Below are 20,204 nucleotides of genomic sequence, written 5' to 3' on the forward strand. Positions count from 1 at the left end.
TAACTCATAATTTGTAATCTGAAATGCATCCACTGTTACAAACTGATATAATATCAGTACTAGTATATTTTTTCTATTTTTAAAAAATAAATACTGTTGTTCAAATTTCAGAAAATGTCCAGATGTGAATAAAATCTTTTTTGATGAACAGGTGTGAGAAGATCATAATGTGTGAGGTGTAGCTTCTGTAACAGTGTATAGAAGATACTAGATCGTTCTATTTTCACTTACTCAGTTTCACATATATTTTGGAAACAGGGGACTGTTTTCCTGTGAAAAAAATACTAGGAGAACTGTCCTGTTGTATACATGTCTAACGAACCTCTTGACTGAAACACAACTGAAGTACAGAGTTACAAGGGACAACTAACCCTTAAACATTAATAAAAATAGGTACTTGTAAAAATGCCTCAAGTGAGATAAAAACTGAAGGCAAGCTCCTGTTACTAGATACTTCAGCAAACCCACGTAGTAGATAGCTCTTCTGAGTGAGTCTACTGAAAAAAAAAAAAAAAAAAGCTTCAGTTTGTGCTCACACCTTTCTTTACTCAAAAAAACATACTACCATGGGATGCACATCAGAGAACAGGCTTCATTAGTTCCAGTTCTATGGTTTCATTGAACTACTTGTGCTTTTCTTGTTTTTGTCTGTTTGTTTAACCTAAATCCTTAGTGGCTTAATTCTACGTCGTCATATTTATTGGCCAATAATGGTAGTTTTGTTTTCAATTTATGAATGTTTTACATTATTTTAATTGACATTTCTGGGCTTTTAAATTATTTGTGCATGGAACTCAATCTCAATGGGTTTAATTTGGCTGTGTGTAAAACTTGATGAATGTACAGAAGAATGTGAAAGAATAAAAACAAAGATCTTGATACAAATCTCACAACACAGGAACTGCTCCCTAAAGGGGGATTCTTTCAGGCAGATCAGTGTCTTTCTCTGTTGAAGTCAATGAAGCTACAGTAATTTACATCTCCTGAGGATCAGGATACACACCATTAATACCTGATTCAAAGCCCACAGAAATCATTTGCTTTTAGTATTGTGACTTCATGGCTAGGATAATCTGCTGGTATTTGTGAGCCTTCTGTTTAATGAGTTCTGACATGTTTGTCAGGGAGCCTGTGATCGTTCCTTGCCTAAGGTAAATCTCTGAAGAACTGCTTCTTTCCTAAGATGCTCTTACAGCCCTGCACACCTTAATGATTGCTGGATATAAACAGGCAATCCATCTATTGCATTTGAGCAAATGTTGACTATTTTTTTTTCATTTTTTTCCTCCTGTTTCTTTCTTTTTCTCTTTGTTTTTCTTTTTCCTGAGATAGACCTCAGATAGTTTTTGGCCACTAATAAGTGGCCAAAGTGGCAAAGGCCGACATTGTTAATTATGATGCATATGTGAAAATATTAGTGAAAACTAATGCTTAAAAGGTAAAACTTACCAATATTTGTTTAGTAGCAACTAGAAGAGTCTATTATGTAATTTGTTCTTCCAGCTACTTAGGCAAAAATTGAATTTGTTTGTGCTTTTTACCCTTAGAAACAGATGGAGCTACAGAGCTTATATATATGCTTCTGGAGCTATTTGAGAAAATGATCCTGCTACTGCAAGTGAAAAAGTTATCCTGAATCTTGGCTGAAATGGGTTACAGAGCAGCAAAATCATAGCATAAAAATGAATAAGGGATGACTCAGCATATGCACTGAATTGACTTAATTGGTTTTGAATGTCTCAAAATACGAACATTTCACAAGTTGTTAAGACGCTTGTTCTATGAAACTTGCTCGTGAATCTCATGAGACCACCAATTCTATTATGACATTGCTACACTCAATTTTCCAACAGGTTTCAGCTATAGTATTTTGGTGCTCATACTTCCAGTACCAGGCCTGGGCAACAGTAAACAGTAAGCAGCATGCCAGACACTGAGAGCCTGAGGAAACACAGATGAGTTTTCATAAAGGTATTTTTCTTTTATTTCAGAATTATCTGGCAATACATGTCACTCATTAAATAGCTTATCACTGTTTTATCAGATGACTCATGTGAACACCTACCAAATATTTTTGAGAGCTTCTGTTTTGTTTTGGTGGGTTTTTCTGTTTATTTTTGAAACTGCTAGATAAAAAAATGAATTCAGTGTTGACGCTTCCGGATTCCTACTGAATGTAGGAAAAAAAAATCACACAACTTCCCTGTATCTTAAAATACAGGAGATAGTGTTTTCATCTCAACACATCAAGATGTAGTGACTATTTGTTACTGTACCAGAAAATGTTACGATATCAAATTATCTTGTTGGATCTCAGAAAATTCATCTAATGAGTTAATGATGGAATGGATGACTTTGTCATTATATTTTGTTTATTCCTTCTTTATTAAAATTAATTTTTTGTTGATAGGTGAAATTCTCAGCCAACTATCAATGCCATCAACATGCACTCATCAGACCCAGGAATACAGTTGCCAAGTCAAACAAATAGCACCATTAGAATGCTTTTCTTGTTTCACTTGGGCATTAGCAAGATATTTGCAGTTACTGATGTGTTGATGACCTTAAGCAAGTCTCACACATTGCAGATGTAATTATCTCATTTTTCCTGTAAATTCAATGTGACAAAAGATATTGAATACTGTCACATTTAAGGTTAACTCTAAATGAGTAATGAAAATTAGAAAAAAAAAAAAAAAAAAGAGGAAGTGAAAGCATTGTGGAAGCATTGTGTTTCTCAACCTGTCTTGTTGACATTTGTGCTCCAACAAGCCTTTTTCTAGACTCGTGTGCAAACATTCTATTATTCTTCATCTCCAGGTATACAACACATCATAAACTGTATATGTCACTGAAATTTTCAGTAGCTTAGGGAAAATGAAATATTTTGCAAGAGGTTCTGAGTGGGATTTTGATAAAAATGTTTATAGATTCCTAACATAGAGATGAAAACACTGGCATGACAGAAGAACATCTGACTCTCCTTGGATCTAGAAATGTCTGGATCTCATAATTAATTCTCTTTAAAGGAGGAAATAGTTTTACTTATACAGTATCGTTTTTACTTTATGGGGAAATAATGATACCAAAAGCCCAGAATAGGACATTTGCATTGAATTTAATTGCTGAAATTAATTTCAGGAGCATTCAGTTCCCACTAAATATGTAAATGAAAAGGATAGGGTCCTGGGAACTTGAGAACAGTGACTTTATGGCAGTTATAAGATGATTTTCCCTAGTTACTAGGGAGCTTAGGAGCTCTGTTTCTACAGTAGCATTGCCAAAGCATGTGGTGAACAGGAGACTGGTACATCCTAATTTCATGGCAAGCTGCCATGCTGTCTGCCAACTGGAAACTGGAAAGGAAAAAAAAAAGTGAGTAGTGACATGTAAGCTGTTAGAAAAGTAGGCAAATCTTCCTAAAACAAAATGATTTCATGAAAGACAAATCTTTTGAGTCAAATTGTATTGTCCCATTTGATAACCTTAAGAAAAATAAAACTGCTCATGGCTCAAGCTCATGGGTGCAAAGACTAGGAGAGTATTTGAGGATTACTTATGCATTTACTGTATGTTCCTTTGGGGCCACAGACTACTTTGTATTAGTGATAAGTTTTATTGATGAGGATGTGGCATGGTAATTTCCCTACTTCACTGTGAACTTGGGAGGATAAATATCTTTTTTTGGTGTGTGTGTGTGTGTTCCCAGTATGTTGGTTTTAAACATGTTCCTAATGTGGCTTTTCTTTTTTTTTTTTTTTTCAACAGCAGCGAGTAAACTGGCAGAGTGAACACTGAATCATCTTCAGTGTGAAGAGCTAAATCAGGTGAATACTGAAATAATATGTACTTCTCTTTTGTTCTTTTGTTCCTTGTCAATCTGCTGTTTCACAACTCAGATTAGTAAGGGGATTTGTGAATTCTGTAGAATTGTAGATTTGTTTAATTACAGTACAGTGCATGGACATAAACCTCTAATGAAGATATACAACTTTAAGGTGGAAAGTTACAGTAAGTAGGTTGTCATCACATCTGTTTAAGACCTTCCTTACACCTTTGACATAAACTTATAATTGAGGCATCCATTAATGTGGATGCAACAGTAGAGTTTTATGGCTGCAATAGTCCTTCAATGGGGAGTAAAAGGAAGAAACGTGCTTCCATTGCTGAGTCACAAGCTAGGAGCCATGACATTTTTAAATATGCCTCTTAAATATACCTTTTTTGTTTTAAATGATTACTTCATGACCTTAAAAATACCATCACAAAGTTTCTTGGCTTTGTTGTTATTTACTTGCAAATACAATCACCTTAATGCTACAAGTATGTATTTTATGTACCTTTTTTAATAAACATTGCGCTTGCAGCTAGAAACCTTTTGAGATTTGAGGAATATATACAGTATCTAAAATATTTAATCCTTCCTTCCCCTTTCTTCCAAAAATAGTCACTCATTGGATAGTTAAGTTATTTTAAGAAAACTCAGAAAGCTTATTACTGTCTCTATTGTTCTGGAAAAATATCTTGTTACAGCACTTCTGATATTTGTAAAACTACTATATTAAAAATAGGAGATTCTTTAGGGTCAGCAGGAACAGGAAAAAAAATATAGATATGTGCCTTGTAAAGCTCACTGTAGATATGAAAATAAACATCCAGAATAAAGGCATGAGCTTACCAGAGAAATATAAATGATACAGATAATATTCTGCAGAGACCAACAAAATCCCAAATCTGATAAATTTTGTATTAGAAAAAAGATTAAGGCAACAAAGGGCAAGACTAGAGTGATATTTTTTTTTTTTTAACATTTAAACTAGCTGAAGAGTTTCATAAATGCTTTTTCATGATTGACTTTAAAGTGTCACAAGTGGGACTGAGCTCTACACAAGGTTGGGGTAGAGGGCATATACGGAAAGTTCTGCCCTTTCTAATGATCTTACTGTGCATCATCTATTTTACGCCTCCAAAGATAACAGACAAATTCTCTTGCATGCTTTTCTCCTTCACTATTGACAGAGGTCACCTGTAGCATTGCTCCCGGAAATAGCCCCTCATTGGAATCATTTCCCATAGACATGGATCTTGTTGTGTTAGAGCTGTAATAAAAGCATGTCTTCTAAGAGAACATGTATTTAATTATACATCAGGTCTACATTATTTAGGTTTAGAAAGGTACTCTGAGGCTGAAGTTTGTTTCTAATCTAAAGTGGAGGGGAATTTTTTCTTCCCTTTCCAAATTTTATATCAACTGCAATGTAAAATCTTAAAATGAAGGTTAAAGCTATGCTTATGTTGATCTTAGGTTAGAAAAGGCCTGAAAATAAATGTCTTCACAGCTCTTTCCTTATTCATTAAACTTTTGCTGTTGGAAAAGCTTGCAATAACAAGAATCAAAATTCTCACAAGTGATTAACTCAAAATAACAAAATGTCACTTTTTTTTTCTACATAAACACGTGCATTACTTCAGTCATCTAGTGTATTGATCCTCTTTTGCTGCTTTGAAATAGCATGATATCAGTCTCCATATGCCTGTTTCCTTAAATGATTTTTTTTTTTTTAAAAAAAAAAAAAAAAAAAGAGAGAGAGAGAGGAAAAACACTGAAAGTTGCAGAATGATCTTAAAGTCTGCAGAATTGATCTGGGCATTACTTCATTAGGATTTCCCTTACAGAGAAGGATTAATTTTTTCAGATTAACTTAAATCTAGGATAAATACTGAAGATACTAAAGGATGAAATCAATGTTAATTAAACCATTTAAGTCTTCGATTACCAAAGTGACGATTATAGCAGAATAAAGAGCAAAATATCTCTTACTGAATAGCTTCTTAGTAGGTGTGTTCAACCTTTTCTTTTTTTTTTTTTATCAGATTATTAGGGATTTTTTCATACTCTCTCTTTATTCTAATACCTCTTGTGTACTAGAAAGACTGAGATAGAAAGGAAGAAAGAAAGAGGAAGGAAAGGGAAAAGTGAAAAAAAGGATGAATGAAAAAAAGTCTTGCTACATCTATGCAAATGATCAGTTTCTTCTTTACATAACCTGGTTCCATCCTCCACTGCACTCTTTAGTTTGTTTTCCTTTCAGTACTCATGGATATTTGCTGTTTACAAGAATTTGGTATTAACAACTGTACATAGAAAAGGACAGTCAAATATCTTGATACAGGTGACATAGAATTTTCCTTCAACGGCTGAAGTTGAGAGAATAAGAACCCAAGCCTAGGAGGTAAAGCCCTTAGAATAGTTAAGAGAGTCTGTGCTGTCAGCTGCAACTGTGACTTTCCTGGAAAGGAACTGTAACTGAGAAAGGCGCATTTCTTTTTATCTTTCACTTTTCTATTCTCTTTCCTCCTTTATGTGTAGTCTGCCTCATAAGAAGACTGGACTAGACTCTAGCAACAGGACTAAAAGTGCCATCTCAAATATATTCCTTTCTCTACCCAGCAAGGGCACTTCAAATTCTTGGAGAGATCAGATGAAAGGAAGGAAGAACGGGAAAGATTATTAAAATGGAGGTGTATTTAAGGTTGTTTTGGGGTGGTTCATCAGGTGGCACGGTTTCATATAGTCAGTACACCTTTTCATGATGAGGGCTGTTTGAGGGCTGCCATAGCAGTTTTGAGAATCAAGGTTTCTTTTTGAGGGAGGTATGGTTAGCAGGCTTGAAAGTGCCCTTTGCCAGCATCATCCAGGCTAAAGCAAGTTCTGCAAGTGCATGCTACACGGCGTTCAACTTCCTCCAGCTTCCCCTCCAGGAACTTGATGGCTGGCTGTTCAAGGGCTGCTGCTCAAGGACTTGTGCAAGTAAGCAAGGGATAATAGCGCTATTAATGCTATGGCTCTCTGGAAAATATATCTTGCCCAAAGTACTTCTTTCTGTCATCATGGCTTTAAATGACAGGCATAACTGCATTAATGCAGTAGACTTTGCTGGGATGCTTATTTCTAATGATCAACAGCACCGTCTGGAGCCAGAAAAGCCCATATTAAGGAGGCTGAGATTGATTAGGCCATAGTGTGAAACAGGGTGAATCATTACATTGCAGTCTGAAACAGGTCTCTAGAGGTGTGCCAAGGACAGTCTCTTTCAAGCTTAGGTGAGGACGTTGAAGCACTACTTCCTGCCTGTTGGGGTGCATGAGAGGTAGCCACGGATAAGAGCTACCAACTCTGTGGAGAGCAAAGGAAGGGAAGGAGCTGGCTTCTCACTGCAGTGCATTGTCCAAATGTTGCTGTGCCTTTGCAGACTGGCATTATAGACAGATCGTGCTGCTTCAGATGCTGTACCTGGAAAATGGATACAGCCTTTTAAATCACCTGAATGCTTTGTCATCGCTATTTGCTGAGCAGCATAACTCCAGGCATGATATGCTTATGGGGGCATTTTAATTCAGCAGGTTGATCCTGCCATCTCAGGGTGGTGGCTGGGGCCAGCACCAAGCCTCCCGTGTTGGACTGTGGCCTGGGGCTAGGCCAGACATATGCTTGGGCCTATGCCCAGGTCCACAGCCCAGCAGCAAGGCAGTGGGGCCATCCACGGGTCCAGGCCAACGCTGAAAGCGGCCTCGTGGCCTGGGCGGCCTAGACAGTGGCCTCCCTGCTTGCTTCATCAGCACCACCACTTGCAGCTGTGGGACAGGGCTGTGGGCTGAGCCACCACTGTTGAGCAAGTGCTTCAGATGCAGGGCCCAGCCTCCTGTGAGTGCCCTGCCGAGCTGATGCAGTGCCCTCAAGGTTTTAGCACATGGAGTCGTGGGGCTCGTTTACCTCAGCAGCAGCATGCCAGACTCCTGCTTGCATAGCCTGCTACTAAGCGCAGTGGCAGAGGAGAAAGCTGTTCTGCAGGTGGGTGAGCCCACGATGGCCTGCTATGTTTACACCTCATCCCTGTCTTTTCAGGGTAAGTGGAAGCAAAATATCTTTTGTACAGGGGGTTTCTTGCAAAAGGTGTCCAGTTACCTTGCATGCACCAGCAGAAATCAAAGTGTGGGTGGTGCGGCCTCAGAGCAGAATGGCTGGCTTGTCCTGACAGCGTGCGCTTCTGTATGGACACCGTCGTTTAAATCCTCTGCCTATTGCCTACACTTCAAAAATTATATAGATTTCAAAAAATAACAACAGGATTGGGCTAAAGAGCTTGGATGTGATCACAAACTCCAATGATCTTTGGCCCTTTTGTGTAAGGGGGAAGAAGAAAGAAGGGAAGCGGGCAGGCATAGGGGGAAAAAAGCAATTTTACATTTATTTCTTGTTTAGTTGAAGCACAAAATGCTACAACATTTCACTGACATCTTTCTAATTAAATGTTATTCTTTATTTGCTAAATAGCTGGAATAGCATTTTGGCAGAAGGGGCTGGAAGCCTTTTTCAGCTGTTTCTTTTGTTGTACCATATTCTTAGTCAATTAATTTTAGTCTTTCTGTATGTTACAGCTAATGTTACAATATTACTAGAATAGCAGTGCTTTCTCAGTTATCTTTGGTATTATAAAATTAAAAATGATTAGAAATGGAAAGGGCATTTTCCATTAAATTCTTCATTATCTTTTGTAGAAACACATAAATTAGTTTTGAAATTCTTAGCTGTTATTTCATGAATGAGTACTTTCTCTGTCAGTAGGCATGTTTATTTGTTGTTTTTTTTTTTTTTTACTCTTACTATGAATTCCTATAAATCTTTTTTAAATCCGAATTTTAAAGTGGGTCTTTATTTCATATATAATATGTTACTTTGATGTAAAATTTTGCATTTCAGCATGTTAAGGAAGATTTCCAAATTGTTTATAAAATAGTGTTACCCTTACAAACCTTTCAGATCATGACTTTACAGGGTGAGTTTCCAGAAAATTTGCCCTCTGGCTGCTCTTCTGGTGAACAGTGTGTGAAAGCATGCCTGATTTTCTAATTCTGCCAAGGTTAAAAATTGTAGCTGAATAATCTTCACAATTTTTTTTTATACAGACAGGCATATATATATATATATATATATATATATATATACACACTTTTGACACTATTTTAAACTGAAATTTTACCAATACTGAAGGTCACGGCACCAAGAGGGAAAAAAAAAAAAAAAAAGGAAAATTTACTTGTTTATTTTTTTGAATTTTGATTATACCAAAATAAAGAAATGTGAAAATGTGGATAATATTATAATTGTCTTTTTCCTAGGTAAATTAATCGCTGCACTAAATTATGTGTTGAAAGAGCTTCCAAATTGATATGTCTTTCTGTCATGGTATTAAAGAAATCAAAAATATTTAACTCTTGAAACTTTTTCTTTTTTTTTTTTTTTTTTTTATCTTGCTTTAAAAGATAGGTAATCTGAATACATGCGTTTGCCCAACTGATCGCTCATTAGTTTGGTCAAAACTGGTTTGAGGTTTTAATGTTCTTAATATTTCTCTGAGTATGGAAGGAACCTAATTTGCATGAAGCATATTTAAGTTCATTATGCTGAGCTCATTATTGTTCCTTCTTTTATAACTGATACATCTGATACGTGAGCTTGAGGGTTTTTGTTTGTTTGTTTGTTTGTTTTTAAATTCAAGGGAATTTTTAGCAGAGACTGTTTTATCCAGTTTTTCTAGTGTTTTCTTTACAGGTTTGTTCCTTCTAAAATTATTCGTGAATTACAACTTCTCTACCTTTGAATATTTTCAGATTAAGTGACAGAAAAAAAAAACCTCACATACTTCCTTAAAGTTTTCTACAAAATTTTAGTAACTAAAGGGAACCATAATCACTGTGTTCTCTTTCATTTCAATTTGATTTTGATTGGGTACCCCAGCTACTCTTGATATAAAGTATTAAAATTCTTCGCTTATTCTTATGACAAGGTGTATGACCTTTCTCTTTTCTTGCATTATTATTCATCCTTCTTTGATAACATTGGCATGTTATTTCTAGTGCTCTGACATTCTTGGCATCCTGCCATGTTCTTCATGCTTTTGACCCAGAAATGTTAGAAAGGGAGGAACGTTTTTTAAGAAGTTTGTTCCTACAGGAAAGGTAAACACATTGCTTTAAAAAAACCACCTTTCTTCCACTCTTAAGGCTTTTGTTTTGCTTTGTTACTCTTTTCCCCATGAAAAATTAATCTTGATGTATGTAGTCACATGTTGAATAGTAGATTTGAAAATAATCAGTCAGTAGTTCTGGCCTGACAGGCTGTGAAGTAAATTTACAGCAAAAGTCAGGTAGCTGTTGTGGCTGCAACTCTAAATTAAATCAGATTTTATGTTCTTTTGTACTACTCCAAACAACAAAGTTCATTGTGATTGGTGAGATATAATATTTCAGATCCAGTTCTTACTATAAAACCTCTGATTTTGAGATACATGATAGACTATTATCTGAACAATATTTCTATATATCTATGTCATTATGCAACAAAGAAAATCAGTTTCAAATATTTGAGATAACCCAAGATAAATTATTTTAAGGAAAAATAAATATCAAGCACACATCTAAATTGATGCAATTAATAGAAAAATCTTTGTCTCATGATTCTGTTTTGCTGCTTTCCACATACTCAAATATAATGTGAAGGTCCTGATCTAAAGTATTGTTGCAGATAAAGTATGGAACTATTTATAATGATTTTTTTTTCCATGAAGGATATAGATCACTGTGATTGCTGACTATGATTTTGTTTGTTCCTGATAGTGAGCAATTTTTTTTAAATTTTTTCTGCTAATTGAGAAAGATGAATTCGTTAAATAAATGTAATGTGCACTGATTATTAACTGCTTATTCCAGGAAGGTTTTCTAACACATACAGGTTAAACTGTCATTGACATTTTTGATGTTTTTTTCCTGGATAAGATCTTAAAATTCAACAGCCTAGTGTCCTTAATTTATGCATAGAAACATAAAGTTGTGCAAGGTGGCACAACTGACAGAGATTTGCAGAGTTTCTCAACAAAAACATGTTTGCACTTCTGCTGATCTGATATGTAGGTACCTGAATTAGGTCTGCACCTTTGTCCAGTGTATGCATGAGAATTCATGTCCATAATAACCTTTGGCAGGTGTGATAACTCACTGACTTTAAAATTCCTGTATAGGAGGGGGTGTGCACCTATTGACTGATTGAAAATCCGGAGGCTAGAGCATTTGCCCAGCTGGTGGGTGGTTCACATTAAACAGCTTCTAGGGGAAAATCTGAACCAAATCTGAGAGGGGGATCTTCACTTTAACATTCCTTTTCTTCCCAGCTGTGTGCCCTATGCTAACTATTCTGTGCTTTTTTTTCCTAATAACAGGAATTTTGCTTTCTCTGCTATACAGTGAAACAGCTTTGAAAAATGTTTGGCTACTGGTTCTAAACTCTAATTTGCCAGTTAGCTAATTCCCTAGTTGAGGTATAGTTGATAAATTTAAATACTCACTGGTGGTGATAACGTATGTTTTCCATTTTCTTCATGATTTTTTTCAGTTTGCTTCTGAGATGCTGAAAAAGGCAAAAAGACAGCATCTCTTTACATGTCTATTATTTAAAGACAAAAGGCACTGAGGATGACCTACTGACCTACATCTGGTCAGATGTTTTGGGCATGCTCTGATGTCAGAGTTTCAAGTACTTGTCTAAATTCTATCTAATTTCTGTCTGTCAGTGGAACTTGGTGAGTGTCTAAAGGTGTGTACATGGCACCTCAACCTGAGTTGTGGTGGACTGTGCATTAGGGATCTGCAGGTGTGCAAGGAACCAAATATTTGTAAGGGCTGTCCAGGTGTCATCTATATTTTCTATGTAATTTATACTTAAAGTGTTTTATTCAGCCAATTCTGGCTCTGTTTCAGGGCAACACTTTTCAGTGCAATACAGTATTTCACCAGTGAAGTGGCTAATGAATTGTTAGAACAAGATGCACCGTACAGAAACTTCCAGTACCAAATATGCAACATTAATATGGACCAATAATTGTTTTATTGGGGAGAAAACATTCAGTAGAAGTTAGTATTACTTGAAAAACATCTAAACTGACTTTTCTGACTCTAACTGCTAGCTAAAAGGAAAGATAATCCAGAAATGTTTGTCACTTTTTATAATCATCAGATTAATTCACAAAAACTGATTTATTGAAACTAGTCAGCCAATACAGACCAGTAGGACAGAATTCATACTCTTTCATATATTCTATGAAACCCTTGTTCCTCTCACATCTGTTGCTACCCTGCTAGCCTTAGGAAAATTATGACATCGTTAGTAAATTTCTCTTTACATTTGGGGAGTACCTTTTGCAAGCTCAGTAAATCTCAGATGGTTTTCAAATTGGGGTATTTTGGGGGAGATTAACAAAAGAACAACAAAAAAATCATAGCCATTTTTCATTCAACAGCAACAGTATCAGGAAGATAAGCCTAGGAGATTTATACAGGTCTTTTATTAACTGTTTTTGAATCCTCATTTTGATTGACGGTTTACAAAATATTTGTCTCAAATTCATTGCATTTGCAGATAAGATAATGTACATTCCCTAGATTAAGAAGTTGTGCTTGAGGATTGTGACATACAGTATTACCAAATATTCTGTGACTAATTTATTGTCACAACAGTACGGAGCCATGTGGGAGCAGTTCTTGAAGAGCTGCTGCCTGTGGGCAGCCCACGCAGGATCAGTTGAGGAAGGACAGCATCCCATGGGAGGGACCCCACGTGGAGCAGGGGCAGAGAGCGACCATGAGGGAGCGGTGGAGATGAAGCGTTAGAGACTGACTGCAGCCCCTAGTCCCCTGCACCACTCAGGGGGAGTAGGTAGAAGAAGGGAGTGAAGGTGTTTTTAGATAGCTTTTGTTTTCTCACTGCTCTAGTCTGCTAGTAATAGGCAATAAATTTTATTTATCTTCCTACGTTGAGTCTGTTTTGCCTGTGACAGTCTCTGTGACAGTTTTGCCTGAGTGATCTCCCTGACCTTATCTTGACTCTTGAGCCCTTTTCTAACGTATTTCCTCCCCCCCTTCCTTTGAGGAAGAGGAGTGAGAGGATGGTTGTAGTTGTTCAGCATGGGGAAACCAGCACACCAGCTGAATTTCTTTATCAGTATATTTTGAGTGTCCTACAGTAATCTGACTAGAAAATATCTTTAGTTATCATTGGCCAACCTGATCTCGTGGGCCCCTGTCAATGGCGGGGGGGTTGGAGTTAACTAAGGAATTATTTCATATTCTGTGAGTTAATTGAAATAAGAATATTACCACACTACAGCCTTCGACTTATAAATCGTAGAAATGGAAAATAGTTTCATTGTTACCCGCTGAATATGTTGGTTTTTTGTTTTATTGCTTTTTCCCTACGTTATTGACTGTTACAAGTGGAATATCCTATTCTGAGTTCATTTCTAACCTTTCCATAACTTTTTTTTCTCCTTTTCCCTAGATGTGCTAGTTCAAATATTTGCTTTACACACAAGGAAAATTGTTAACAGTATTTATTTATTAAGCTTTTGTGTTACCAAGTACCTATTTTTTTTCACTGTTTCTATATTGTATTGTCTTTTCAAAATGATTACAGCAAAAAATTGCTGCTTTGTCTTTAAAGGAACAATTTGACCTCCCTCCCCCCCCATTTTTTTTCTCCCCTTAATACTCTTTCTCCCCTCTACATTAATTCTTGGAAACTTCTTTCTAATGAGCAGTGCCGGTGCACAAGAGTAGTAAACAGCAAGAGAAGGATGTTCTAATGTTAACTATGGATTTGTAAAGGTTATTAGTGGCAGCTTTCTATGTAAAGTTTTTTTCCATTATGGTTATAAATCAGAATAAAGATTTGTCTGACACATCATGGAAGTTCAGACTCTTCTAACCTGGTAGCCATGCCATTACAGCAAATTCAGAATTGTGCTTTGTGTTTTAAATCTGAAATTTGTTACTTTACATTTCCACTTTGTCATTTCCTCCTTGGATTCTTGGCTTTTCTTCTATTTTAAAGACATGGTGGGGGTGAGAAAAACATAATACAATGTTTAAAAGATTCTAATTTATTACCTTATAGTTGATATTACATGACATTTTCTCCAGAATTATGACAAGACTATTATAAAACAGGAGATGACTAGTCTAACAGTTGGTTTTGGGTAATGACTGATTAACATGTTAGCTGACTTTTTCATTCCTGCAGCTACTTCAGTTGTGTGTTATTAAACTGCATAGTAAAGATGTTTTCAGTTTAGATTTTGAGATCACTTAAATGACTTTGCATACATATTATTTCTTTAAGTAATGCAAACAGAATATTTTAATACTTTCTTTATGAGTTAATCTGTGGTAATATTAACAGGAAATTAGGAAGACAGACTGTGCTGTAACTTAGAAAACAACTGAACTCATCAAAACTGACCCTGCCATGAAAGTCTTTTATTTTGCAGCATTCTTCCTGTTTACAGTAAAACAGAATTCTTGTATATTTATTTTTATAGCATGAAAAAATAAGCTTGGACAAGCAATGTAGATAGATTGCTGAGAATGAGCTCACCTAGTCACTGAAGATTTCAGACACAGCAAATCGTTTAACAGGATATAAAGTGACCAACATATATATAGATATAGGTATAGTTATGGATATATAGACGTATTACTGAGACACAAGTAAGATAGTTTGTATGGCAGTGAGTTTGGCAGGTGAGGGAGAGAGATTACTCTCCAGGACAGTGTTTACCTTGGGTGGACAAACACACTTTTTGTTTATCTTAAGGCTTGCAGCTGTGATTGACATGAAATCCTTCTGCAGCTCCCATGTTTACAATTAGTGATACTGTTATTAATGACATTGTTTCTTTGTATACACAGGGAAGTTGATTATTATGTTTACATTTTTCTATTTTATATCAGTATCCAACGTTATCTGGAAAATATCTGTTCTTGAATTCAACACTGTGCAGCTCCAGGATTCACCACTGTAAATCCATTACACTTCCTTTTTTCCAGTCAGTTTGATCTCTCCGGGAAGGTATGTCGTGCATCTTTATTGTCAATGTGTTCTGCTCTGTGGAAATGTGTGTTAGTTAAAAAACAAAACCACAGCAAACAATATGGATTCCCTATGTAAAAATACTTTCCAGTTGGTGATCTTCCACCATAGCTATGCAAATGAAATTTGGCAAGATTTTTGTGACAGCAACAATGCACACATGTTGACAGTCATGTCAAGATTAGAATTGTAGGTAATTATCCTGTAGATTTTACTATATGGTGCCATGTCTCAATCTGAGACACAAAGTCACTCAGTGAAATCCCCCTGCTTATAAATATTGATGTTTCCAACATGACTTGTCAGATTGGTGATGAGTACAAGCTCTTTCTTATAATCCAGCGAATTATTGAACAACATAAGTTCACTGTTGTTTATCTTGCCAGCTTTGTTGTGATCAATTGCTGCATACCAGATGTCAGCTGCCAAAGCAGCACATTGAAGTCATCAGTGATGAACAGTTTGCTTGCCACAGGATTTGTGCCAGTGTTGCAATCAAGGCTGTTGAACTCTTTTTTTCCCATGACTGTATTGGAGGATTTTTGTTTATTTATTTTTGAAGTTCCAGTGATAGTAATATTGAACTTGCAGAAATACTGAACAGCAGCATGGTCTGGTGATGCTTTTTTTTTTTTTTTTTTTTTTTTTTTTTTTTTTTTAACTGAACTCTGCGAATTTGTAATTGCAAATTCTTTATGGATATTGGCATTGCCCAGGCATGGTCTCAGCATCTGGGTTCCAGAGTTGATTAGTCCAGCTGTGTCTTCTTAGATCCTCTTTCATTATTAAAGTGGTTCTACAATCTTCACAATATCCTTCACACCTGAAGGAAGTGATGGGTAGTGGGGGCTCTGTAAGAGTAAACTTGAGGATGATATGCATCAGTTAGTATATCCAAATATTTAAGTTAGGTTTGTTTTTGTAATCTTTTTGCAGTACTTGCTATGTTATTGCAGTGAGCATCAATGTTCACTTGAAACATACATGTTTTATCTGTGCATCAAATTTTCATATTATAAGCACATTCCTCATTCAATCTAAAATACTGTGGTAACCAACTCCTTGCTTGACAAGAATATATGAACCTAATGATGTTACAGGTAGAAGGAAGACTCTCTGAAACTTGAACTAAAGGACCACCGAGTTCTAGCAGATCATTTGATAAGACTCTCAAATTTAATATTTTCTCAGAACTCCTAAAACAGAGTATTTTCATTTAAAATTAGTTATTTTATTTCTATACTATATTAATATCCTGATTTTTGTTGTTCTGGAAAGAAATTTTAACAGCTTTAAGAGGTATCTGTTAGCATTTTAAACTTACATAAGTGTATATATATTTATAAACAAAATGGTTCATCTTCCACAGCAATAAGAGAAAAATAAGAGATACTATTATGTTGTAAGATCTGCAGTACATACAACTGAACCAGTTGCTATTCAGTGTGAAAGGAGATGTATAATACTAAAAATCATTTAAAAAATTCATGACACCCTGACGTACTAAGAGAAAATGAGATTCCATGCTACAAAACCAATATTGGCCAGCAAAATTAAATATTTGTACTTAGACATAGGGGGAAATTAACATTGATTGGAGGTACAGATTATAAGCTGGTAAAAAAATATATAGATAGATGTGAAAGAGGATCAGTATCTGTATATTTCCCATAAGATACATGGGAACCCTGGACCAGAAAGAAACAGTCTATTTAAACTGTCAGACTTAAATGATAAAGATAGCGTTTTTGAAAGCAATACGAGAGCTGGAAGAGATAATATAAATCCCCATGAATCCTCTGTAGTCCAGATTTGAGTCTCTGCTCAAGCAACAAATAAAGTCTTAATGTCTATGATGACTTTCTTTCTAGAGGAAATACTAGAGACAACAACTGTATTTCCTGAACAATATGAAGTTAAGCAAAACTGAAATGTACATTTCTTCTGCATACATAATGGCCTAAAACCGAAGAAGAAATCTAAAAAAAAAAATAGTTGGAATTGATCATAAAAAAAAATAAATAAATAATTTTAGCTTTTGAAGTAGAATGATATGCTGCAGGGTAAGATATTAATGATCAAGATAGTAATATCGTAACACAATCTGCTTTCTAAGTAGATTCAAATACTGAAGAGAAGAACAAAGTGTTCCCTGAAGCTTAAGAACAGCCTAAAGCCCTTTTGAAGGGAACATTGCTCCAATGATAATCAGCAGAGCTGAATTTTATATGGCAGGGGTCAATAACTGAACTAAAACACTTTAAAAGCCATTCAAACCAATGTGCTCTGTTGTTGATGATAGCAGCCATCTTATCTGCATCACCTGGAGCTCAAACCTTACAAATGATTCCAGTACAGCTGTTTTGTATCTGATTCATTTAGAGGAAAGGAGGAGTTGTCACCTGTTTCCTATATGAATTCATGAGGAAATATGGGGGTAAAGCAGGCATTAGACTCATAGATCCAGTTACGTAAAACACATTTATCTAAATATCTATTAGATGTGTGGAACAGCAAATGCAACCCTTGTCACACGTTATTCAGAAATTAAATGGACAAAAGTAGAATGTGCTGCTGAGACAGTCTCCCTTCATTCCCAAAACTTCCCAAAACCCTCTTCCTTGATTCAGTTAACAGACTTCACTTAATATGTGGTATCCATGGTGAGAACACTGGAGTAAGGAAGCAAGCTCAAAGATAAATCACTTCAGCCCTTTTTACAGAAGGCAGTCTCCTCAGCAACACTTAAGCCAGCTAGAGGATATCAGAAATCATGGGCATAGGCCAGAAGAGGTATGGGGGAATAGAAAGTTTAAAGATAAGGAAAGATACTTCTGTTCTGCTTTCACAACAGAAATAAGGGGAGATATTTTTTTTTTTCCTCCAAAGCCTGCTTGATAGATAGAGGAAGGAAGGTGTTTCAGGGAACCGTTGTCAGTATTGAAAAAAGTCCTGAATGTAAAACTTAGAGGTCAGAGCCCTCTTAATCCCAGTCTTGGATAGTCTTACATATTTTATTTTCATTTCACAGTGGAATACTGTGGAGTAGTCAAAAGAGTTGAAAGGCTGTTAGTCTTTTTTTTTTTTTTTTTTTTTCCCTTTCTTTTCAATTTGAATAGCATCCTGGAGAAAATTCAGTGCTTATCATTGAGTAGAAATTCATATATGAAAATGTTGAAAGGCTTTGGCACATATATAGTATAAACACAAACTGCAATACATGAAACAGAAGTAGTAGCAAGTATGAATGTGTTGCAGAAATATTGTGTGGTCCTGAGCCGTTTGGTGGCACAGTTAATTGAAATATAAATTTAAGCGGAGTTGCCAAATGCCCTAGTAGCTCAGGTGCTCTTATCTAGTTATCTGAATGTGTTAGACAATGGGCTAAATTATTTTGCACAGGATAGATTCCTTATACAGTAGAATCTACTGCTCCATGATTGGTTCACTTTCATTATTTTCTCTGACATTTTCTGGATAATGTGAAAGAAAAACAGTTTCCATTTACCAAAGCAAGTTCAATAAGACAAAGTGATTTAATCTCTCTTATTGATTTAGTTAGTGGAGTTTCAAATTAATATTTCCATTCAAGTATTTAGAGTTGAACTTGCAAAGAGAGAGGCTGAAAGCTACTTTTCAATCCCAGCAACAAAATATATAATACTGATATTCTGACAAGACCATTTAATGGTCTAAAGTGTAGATTCCTAGCTTCTAGTTTGCCAAAGTACTTACTTGTTTTCCCACTATACCTCCAAAACTTTAGGAGTATGTGTCTCAGCAATATAGATACAATCTGCTAAAGTGTCATAAATACATTATAATACATTTTCTGCTACTATAAGGCTGTTAGTCATAAAAATCTGAGGTGTAACTTTCCCCACACTATGGAGTCAAATTATGTACAAACCCTTAATACTCTTTAAGTAAAATTTCTTAATAGTAGCCATTCATTTTAATTTTCTTACTTTAATCCCTAACTACATCGTTTTGAAGATGTGCATTTTAGAATTATTAAATGAATATCCTAAAACTAATTTTGTATAAGCCCTGATGGCACTTATTCAATAACAGGTAGAATCACTTTAAAAATCCAGATGCAATTATTCACTGCTGCGATAGAGTAGTCAATGCTTTATGATCTTAAGACATTTTACAGTAAGGTAAGATGATCTCTACATTTTATGGAGATTTATCATCCTCATTTACAAATAATATATGCAGTTTTTTTTTTTTACCTGATTCAACTAAACCAGCTGAGTGATCCTGAAACTTAGGTTAATTAAGTTATAAATGATTTTCTACTGGCATATAGTTTCTATGGAACTGTGAAACTAGGTGTAGTATCAGCAATTTTTTATGCTTAAAAGAAGTTTCTCTAAATGAAGACAAACTAGTTCTTGCACAAACAAATTGCAATCATTAGCGTTTTTTCTTTTTTTCTTTTTTTTCTTTTTAGTTCCTTCCTATCTCAAACTATCCAAAGTTTTTCACTTACCTCACAACCAGGTTAAAAAGATTCACAGTAGCCTCTCTTGAAAAGCCACAAAGTCCAAAACAGCGAAGAACAACCACTTTTATTTATTTTCATTTTTTGCAATAATCCTTAACAGTATTCTCTTATTCACTGGTATATCAATTTGCACACTGACAGATGCTTGCCTATTTTTTGAATGGTTATGATATATCATATTCACTTGAGTACTTCAGTTTGCTCAAAAACTTACTTTTGCTGTATGTTATTTCAGTTGTCTTAGAAAAAATGTAAACTCACTTGTCATTCAGAATATTATAAAGAGGTTTATTTTTTAGGGTGTTAATGTGAGATCTTGTAAGCACAGATAACTTCATTCACACAAATAACAGAAATGATTTGCTATGAGGGAAGTAACTCAAGATGATGCTTGTCTGCTCTGAAGCAGAATTAAGTACATTTGTATAATTCCGTGCTCACAAAACTTTGTAGGTTTTGAGCAATTAAATCAACTAGGAGAGACAAAGTGTTCTATTATATATAATTGGTTTTATTTTTTTCACTAATTTGTTCTTGCAGAGTTCTTGTGTTGTATGCTTTTGTTTGAGCCACAGCTGGTATTACTGAGTAGTACTCAACCACTATTTCCCATGTAAATAGAATTCATGTTGTCATGATGATGATCTTTATTCTGCTTTTGGAAGATGAACTGGATATTCTTGATAGCCTTACAAGTGCTTCCAATATGCC

At 35.4% G+C, this 20,204-nt stretch overlaps 1 long non-coding RNA gene across 1 annotated transcript in view; it reads left to right on the forward strand.

Moving 5' to 3' along the window:
- Positions 1-7,195: 7,195 nt before the first annotated feature.
- Positions 7,196-20,204, forward strand: part of LOC121070108 — a 35,198-nt gene continuing 22,189 nt past the window's right edge. Inside the window, exon 1 of the long non-coding RNA XR_005819897.1 lies at positions 7,196-7,907. This is a non-coding gene — a long non-coding RNA (uncharacterized LOC121070108). The remainder of the gene's footprint in view (positions 7,908-20,204) is intronic.

Source organism: Cygnus olor, chromosome 4, assembly GCF_009769625.2.
Source record: "Cygnus olor isolate bCygOlo1 chromosome 4, bCygOlo1.pri.v2, whole genome shotgun sequence".
Taxonomy (NCBI): Eukaryota; Metazoa; Chordata; class Aves; order Anseriformes; family Anatidae; genus Cygnus; species Cygnus olor.